The sequence below is a fragment of the Excalfactoria chinensis genome, chromosome 8, assembly GCF_039878825.1.
Source record: "Excalfactoria chinensis isolate bCotChi1 chromosome 8, bCotChi1.hap2, whole genome shotgun sequence".
Taxonomy (NCBI): Eukaryota; Metazoa; Chordata; class Aves; order Galliformes; family Phasianidae; genus Excalfactoria; species Excalfactoria chinensis.
This window is the reverse complement of record NC_092832.1, coordinates 10,351,345-10,359,390: the sequence shown is the minus strand read 5'-3', so window position 1 is coordinate 10,359,390 and position 8,046 is coordinate 10,351,345. Positions and strand designations below refer to the sequence as shown.

General features: G+C 41.2%; 1 protein-coding gene across 1 annotated transcript in view; it reads left to right on the top strand.

Annotated features, from left to right (window-relative positions):
- Positions 1-142: 142 nt before the first annotated feature.
- Positions 143-8,046, top strand: part of HFM1 (helicase for meiosis 1) — a 52,310-nt gene continuing 44,406 nt past the window's right edge. Inside the window, exons 1-2 of the mRNA XM_072343747.1 lie at positions 143-271; positions 1,978-2,135. The gene's annotated coding sequence lies outside the window, so the exon portion shown is untranslated. The remainder of the gene's footprint in view (positions 272-1,977; positions 2,136-8,046) is intronic.

The following is an 8,046-nucleotide window of genomic DNA, read 5'->3' as shown; positions in this document are numbered from 1 at the left end:
CGGCGGAAGCCGCGGCCGCGGCCAATGGGACGGCGAGCCGCAGGGAGGAGCGCTGCTATTGGCAGGCGGCGAGGGAGGCCCGCCCCGAGCGGCGGCCGGCGGCGGGGATGGCGGGCTGAGAGTTTGCTGCTGTATTGCCGTGCTTCCTGCCGCCCCGCGGCTGTGGGGCCGCCCCCAAGTCCTCCAGAGCGGGTAGAGCGGTGTGTGGCGGCGGGCCGTCCGCGTGTACCGTGCCCAGCGAGGCTCGTGTGGGCAGCAGTGTCTGCGCGAGGTAACGGCCCGCCTCATTCTTGTTCTCTCTATATGGGGTTAATGCGAAATAATTGCCAGCCCCGGGTAAGATCTGGTTCTTTTCAGACCTGCCATCAATTCAGCTCAGTTCTTGGGGAGGCTGCGAGGCTGATCCATGTACGTTGTTGTTTTTGTGTTTTTTTTTTCTCTTTTATCTAGTCTTGTGGTCGTTATTTTGAGGTGAAAAACAAGCCCTGTTTTTTGTTAAAGACTGGCTGTTCTGCTTCTGAACGCAAATAACTTCATCCCTCGGTGAAGAACGAGAAACCCTGAAGCTGCCAAAGTCCCCAGGGCAGCGCTGCCACTCGGCTGCAGCCTCACAGTACGCCGCAGTCAGCGCAGAACTTCAAAGCAGAAACGGGTTCCACCGCTTTTACTGAGCTGCGTGGTCTCCTGTTACACGGTTTCCAAAGCGGGTGCCCGAACACGTCGCTAAGCTGCTTTTGTGGTTTGTTTCCCCCCTCCCCCCAACAGTTTTAGTTGGCACTTTTGTTCAGAGCTCTTAAAGCACCTCAGCAGCTTGTGCTCAGAGGTTTTGCTCAGTTAAATACAAGCAAGGCTTAACAATTTAGGTTATGGGTGAGGGTATTAAAGAGCAGATTATAGCAAACATGAATTAAATGAGGGATAATGACAAAATAACGACAGATATCGTCGTATTGCGATATTGCGCTATCTGCTTTCGTGCTGTGAGGATCTATGTACTGAACCATCACCCCTTCTATGAAGTTTCCATTCTTGGCATTCCTGTTAGCAGTATCAATACTATCTTTCTCCCTACCACTTAGCTTACGTTCATGGGCAGTGAGAAATCCCTTTCATTTTATCTTCCAAAATAGATGTGACATGGCTGTGGTTTCTTTCTCTGTGATATCTCTGTTTTCGTCCTTCCAGCACCTAAAATCCTTTTCATTTAGGCCCTCATCATTTATCTACCTTGATCGCTTGTTCCTCTCCATTTCCTCCTTTCCTGTTGATGTAAATGCGTTGTGCTCCTTTGTGCTGTCTTTCCATTGTTTCAGCTTCTCCATTATGTCAAATTTATATGTGTTTGTTCTCACAAGCATAACTGCACTTGCAAAATGTGATATTGTCTCTTATTTTATTGTCCTATTCTTCTTAGTCTGCCAGAAATGCCAGCCTGGATGCTATCCTTCATTTATCTCTCTAAAAGTGCTTTTTACATCCTAGCTTCTCATCTGCTTAAGGGAGAAGTTCAGTCAAGCTGGCTGCAACTCTCATAAAAATATCTTCCCAAAATTCACCCCTTCATTAAAGTAACTTTCTTCATGTACATCTTAACAAAATAATAATAATTATGTATACTGTTTCTGCTCAATTTCCTTAATCTTTGCTTAAGTATCTCTAGCTAATTTTGCTTTTATTCAGAATGAATGTAAAATACATAAAAACACAGTTTCTGTGCCTTTGCTAAAGTATGGGAAACGCTCCTTTTATGCTGGCTTGGGAAAATAGAAATCCCTTCCCTTCTTTGCTGTTAGGGCAGAGAAGCCTCCATCTTCTCATTCAACACTGAATTTCCAGTTCTAACAGTGTACTAAGGCAGAACTTCTCAGAATAAAAGAGAAGAAATTGCATCAGCCAAATATAACAAACAAAGCAGCATGTCTGATGCTCTTCAAGTCAAACTGCTGAACTGTCTCCTCTTCGTGGCTTTATCTCTAGGTTGGATCTGTAGGATGAGAAGCCAAATGACAACCCAGGCCTGAGAAGAACGTTGCTTAAGGCTGACAAGCAATTGCCAAAGCCAACCTCTGGGAGCTCTCCAAGAAAGGATCAAAACTTTGCTGTGAGATTGCATCCACTGCTGCCAGAATCTGCAGGTGAATGATTTTTTTTTGTTGTTGAAAGATCTAAAAATAGTCTGTGTTGATGCCAGTACACAGTTATCAACCTCTTCTTAGGTCAATTAAGCTAGCATAAGTCTCCTTGTGCTTGTACTGCTTCAATCTCAAAGAAAAGATCCCAAAAAGATACCCAATGAATATTTCCAGCACGAGCAGAGGTAGGAGATCTTTACATCCCACTATTTACTCAGAAATTTAGAGTGAGAAATTAGAAACTACTTAGTATACTACTAGTATATTACAAACACAGCTTGTTACTGCCCTGGCAACATATATGTACACCAGTATGTACATTTTAATGTTAATATAGGCTGTTGAATGTGTTATTCAGTCTTCATTAGCCTAAATGTCATATTTCCTAACTTAATTCCTCTTATTGTCAAGCAACATGATTCTGTGGCAGAATTTTCTCTCTTTAGCACCAGGTTGAGACAAATCTCTTCATGCTATTGTGCCCTTTAGGAATACTGTCAAATTCAATCATTCAGGACTCATGAGTCTTGCACTAACACGAAGAGATTGATTTGAAAACCATGGGGCTACATTTTTTCTTTCTGTTTTTCATTTTCCATTTCCATACCTTAACCATTTTACATGAAAGCTGAGATTGCCAGCTTTGCTCTCACATGCAAATGAGTATTTTGTGATGCTAGGGAGCCCTAGGATGATGCACTTGGATGTGGCAATGACTGTCTATGCCAGTATTTTCCGATCAGTTAGAACTATCTAAAATGTCAAGCAATATTCTGGTGTCAGAAAATAGGCTAGAATATAACAGCTTCTACAGTCTATTTAGAGACAGTTAAAAATAGACATAAAAATTACCCCAGGCAAAGATGCAGAGGAGTTCTTGACCTTTCATAAACTAGGTCCCATTCGAATAAAGTATGTTTTAATAAGGTCAGTAGAAGATGCATACCTAAGAATAAATAATCACAGATTATCCTACACAATAGAAGAGTTTGAAGTGGGCCAGTAAGTCAACTGGCAAGTAACTGAACACAAGTTCCAAGTGCGATGTTGTAGCAAAAAGGGTCCATGCGAACCTTGTTGTATAGACAGAGTACAGACGTTAAAGGTGGCAGTTTTTACATGGGTGTACAAATGGTGAAGGTGATTCAAGCATAATGTGCATGGCTCTGCAAGATGGATACCAGAAAAATGAAATGAGTACAGAAAAGACCTTTCAGAGAAAATGCTACATAATTGAAGAACTAAAAATCTTAGCTACTGAACCAAAAAGATTGAAAGTTGAGTTTGCAGCAGTGCATACATACATGCACAGAAAGAAATACTGAATGTTAGGACCCTTTAAATGTACTAAGAAGTGGTGTAGCTGGGAGTAATGCCTGGTAGCTGGAATCAGGCAAGTTGAAATAGTGTGGTCTTTCAGTACTCAATTCAGTACTGCTAACAATAATCAGTTATTGAAAAAAGGCAGGTAAGGGCTGTGGTGGATTTCTTGGCTCGTGATGTCTTTATCTTTCCTATCCTTCATAAATAAATTTCTACATTTACAAGGTCTCCGTGAACCGTGAATGCCTTTCCTTCCTTTGTATGCCTTTTCCATCTTTGACTGCCCTGTCCCACTTGCTCAGCACTGTGCTGTGGGATGAGAAGGAAAAATGGTAGGTAAAGGGGAGATGAATAAAGCACTTTTTGTCTCAGATTACTCAATATCTCTCAGACCACTTCAAGGAGAGTCTCCATCCCTTGCCTTTATTTGCCACTTAGAAGAATGTGCTTTGTCCAGCTGAGCTCCCTCTACCCAAATCTCATCCTTCCATACTCTGATACCACAGCCTGTTACAGGGTCAGCTTAGCAGCCATGCCTTGGCAAATGACTAAGACTACAGCCAAAAGCAAAGCAATATGGCTGGTCTGGAGTGATGCTTCAGAGACTTTTTCAACTTTTAGACAAAGTTAAAGCTTTCCTTGGCAGCAACTATCCATTTAAAGTAATTTGAATGTTCTTGTACGTGCTGCAACTTCTGTGATTGCTTACAGCTTAACAGGAATACAGCGCCTGGCCATAATGGTACCTACGTGGCTAAGGGGAAGACTGGCATCTTATGAATATTGAACTGAGTGCTTTTCTTTTCCCTGCATTATATATTATTGCTACGTGAAACATCTGTTTGAAAGCAGAGTTACAGTTGTCACTGTTGTTTTCTACATTTCACCAGCACATAGGGTGTGCTTTTTTAATAGTTAAATGAGAGACCCTGTTCTCCTAATAGATACATGGGTAGCACTGTGCTTTTGCTCCTTTATCTGACATAAAGCTGAATCTGGCAACCTCACTTACTGCATAATTATGTTGTCATTGGGAATACTCACACATGTAAAATGAGAAGGACTTGGCCCTTTGGTCATATTTTTGTAATAAAAGATAAAATGAGATTTTAGGAAACTGCAACTTATGACCATGATATTTATGAGGCTGTCAGGATGGCACTGTAAGAATTCATATTATTTAATTCTTCACTCTGACACTAACGCATCATTTCATTTATATGCAAATAGGAGTATACTCTACTGCTGTTTCTTCACTGAAGAAGCTGTTTGAATTATTCACGTTTTATTAATAAAACTTCATAAATAAGGGTTTTTTTTCCTACTCAATTGGTAGTGGCTGGAGGAGAATCTATTTATCAGATTGTGTTATTATGAGCTTCATAACAAAATATGAAGATTTATGGAGTACATAATTAGATATTATATGATTGTAATTGTAACATTGGGTTATACAGATGAAATACACTTTTCCTTGTGTGTTTCTTCTTGGTAGAAGCACTTTCTGGAAAATGGACTAAACCCGGTCCGCATCACTGTGTTCCAAGAACTGCATTTGAAAGGAACAAAGCAATTTAATACCTTTGTGTTATCATACATACTGAATTAATTTTGAGTAATGAAGATACGCCTAAGGAGGACTAACGTGGGGAAGATGTTCTCTTCTGTGCAGAAGTGCTGGTGTGCAGACCTAGCATAGCTGTGTATATGATATTACAATGTAGAGCTTGAAGCTGTCTGGTCTTTAAACCATCAGCATTTAATTTTCCCTTCAGGTACAGATCGTGGTCAGAATACTCTAGAGGTGAACTCAGATCCACCAGAGCTGTGAATGAGACTAAGCTGCCTGTGGGGCTGAGCCCTGGCACTGAAACCTGGCTATGGAACAGCCAGGTTTGCAGCCTCCTCATAGGTTTATGAAGAGCAGAAATGCCCTGATGCTCTACTTAGTCAAGATATCAGCCTTTTCAAGTGTACACTAGGGGGACTTTAGGAACTCAGGTGTTTTCTTCAGCAAAATCAAGCTAAAGAGGCCAAGTGAAATTTGTGTAAATTGCTTTGTCAGAGTTAGGTATCTGTACTGCACTTTAAATAGGCACTTTTTGAAATACTGGCACTGAATTCTCCTTGGAGTTTTGAAGTATGAGACATAGAGAACAATGCAGGCACGAGGTGTCCAATCCTATTATACAGTAGTACCTGAATGCCTATAAATGACCTAAACCAATGAAAATTTAAGGGAGACACCAGAAGGGAAATACCTGCTGAGTATTATAGTTTAGCCCTTAGAGTTTTGTTTCATTTTATCACTATATGCTGTAATCCGAGCAGAATTTTAGTCTGCTGTACATCTGAAATGTGCCATAGCAAAACTACTGCAGATGAGAAGTAGTTCAGTAAATCTAAGCTGCCTAAGTTTGTGTCAAGAGCTGAAGATGCTTTGTGGGAAAAATTGTATTTTGACATTGTCAATTAGATATGCATTGAACACATAGCTGTTATGGACATACCCAATGCTAGTCAGTGCAAAATGTAATCATACATCAATTCTGATCCATTCTACACGTGATCTTTTTAAGAAGTTCAAGAAACAATTTTTATGCTAGCCTGTTGTAGCAGAAATGCAAGTCACAGCCTGAAGCAGTGACTGAGCACCTGGTGGGAAGGCAGAGCCAACCCAGGGGAGCTCAGGTGCATGCAATGTACCTGAGTGATTGGAAGGGGTGGAGCCAGGATCCATCCATTTCTCAGACTTCAATTAAGGGTTGGCAGTGGAGGTGAGGGTCTATCTCTGGAGTTCTCTGCATACCTGAGGTCTTTTCAGGTAAGTAGCTTCTTTCCTTTGTTTCTCTGACTAAAGCTGTTGCATTTGAGCATGTCCTCACTTGCTGAAGCCTGGGACCTTGCTGCTCTGCTGTCATTGTTGCACTTCCCGTTGCATTACACGTGTACAACCACAGACTTCAACGCTATCTGTTTTGATAATATTGAATAAGCTCTGAAAGTACTAAATCTAAAGTGCTCACTGTGTAATTTTTTTAAGAATGAATAATTGTAGTGTGATAGCTTTCACTTCAGGAGTTTGTTTTTATTTTTGAAGACACTATGGTTAATGGGTAAGCTACTGATCTGAAAATTTAGAGACAGTTCCTTTTTTTTCTCTCCTGATAGATCCTGGATAGATGCCAATTTGCATTGCTGAGATTGATGGGAATTTTATTCCTAGCTCTTCATAGGGAGGAAAGCCAGGAACATTGTTAGGGTCATTTTTATTTTATTTTATTATTTATTTTTTTCCTTGTTCCAAAGCTATTTTGAAGTGGCTAAAGATATTCAGACTTGCTGACTTGCTAGGGTCCAGAAGGCACTGATGGGCCCTGATTAGTCCCAGCTCACTGTCCAGGACTCCACTACTCCACCTGGGCTACTGCTCTGAGCTGGGCAGGACTTGTGTCCTGACATACCTGCCCAGCCTTGGGCAGCAGAGAGGTGCCAGATGGGCACCAGGGCTGCTCTCCAGGACTTTCCCTGCTCTGCTCCCAGCTGTGATGGTGAGATGGGTCCTGCCCTGCCCAACCCCTCCTTACTGCCACCTGTGGAGCTGCTGGCTTTTTGTGTGCCCTGACACAGATGTGATGATAGCTGAATTTTATTGAGGAAGAAATCCAGTGACTGCTATCTTGCTTCTCTGGTACTTCTCTTTTACAGGTAAAATACACTCTCTGTGAAAGCATTCTTTATAGGTAGCTCTTGGTGTCTGTGTTTCTAGCCTAGCATCTGTGTGCCGCTATATGTGTTCATGGTTCAAGTTCCCAGGTCCTTTTGCCACAAGGCAACTAAAGAAATGTCACATTGGGAACCTCAAGCCCTAGTCTAGGCAACTAAATAATATGATTGTGAGACCTCCCAGTGCAGCAGTAAATTAGAACAACTATCAGTGCAGACTGTCATATACTTCCAGCATTTTTCTGTCACTACTTTGTTTTTCTCCTTGGGATAACCATACTAAAATCTGAGAAAAGCCGTTAATTTCTTGCAACGTGTTTATACTCAGTGTAGTCATACCTGTAAGTCTCCAGTACTACTGCAGCGCGTGGCTGCAGAGGTGATAGCTATTGGACTTAGATATGTAGATATGTAGCCCATTGTTTCTTTTTTTTCCTTTCATGAAAAGGAGAGGATAACATGTCTTGGAAAAGCATTATTTAAAGTGTGCGCTGGTGCACTGCTGAGCTTATTCTATATTAAATTTCAAGGATGAATTCTCTTGTGAGTAGTTTTCAGCAACTTGACTGATTCATTTATTTTTCAAGAAAATTGTCTGATATTTTTCTTTGTTCTTTTACTCTCAGCTACAAGTAATCATAGCAATGAAATTGGTTTTCTTTTTATATGGGAAGCTGCAAAAACTGACTTTACTAATTACATGAAAAGGTGGCTGAAACTCATCTGGAAAATGTTATTGTTGTCATGTTGCCTTGTCTGTAACTGTTTGCTTGCTTTCTGTTTATGTTTTTGAGGGGCAGTGTGTAGTACATCAGTTTTCTTCAAAAGTCCTCGTACGTTTCCTCAAGTGAAAACCCCATTTTTG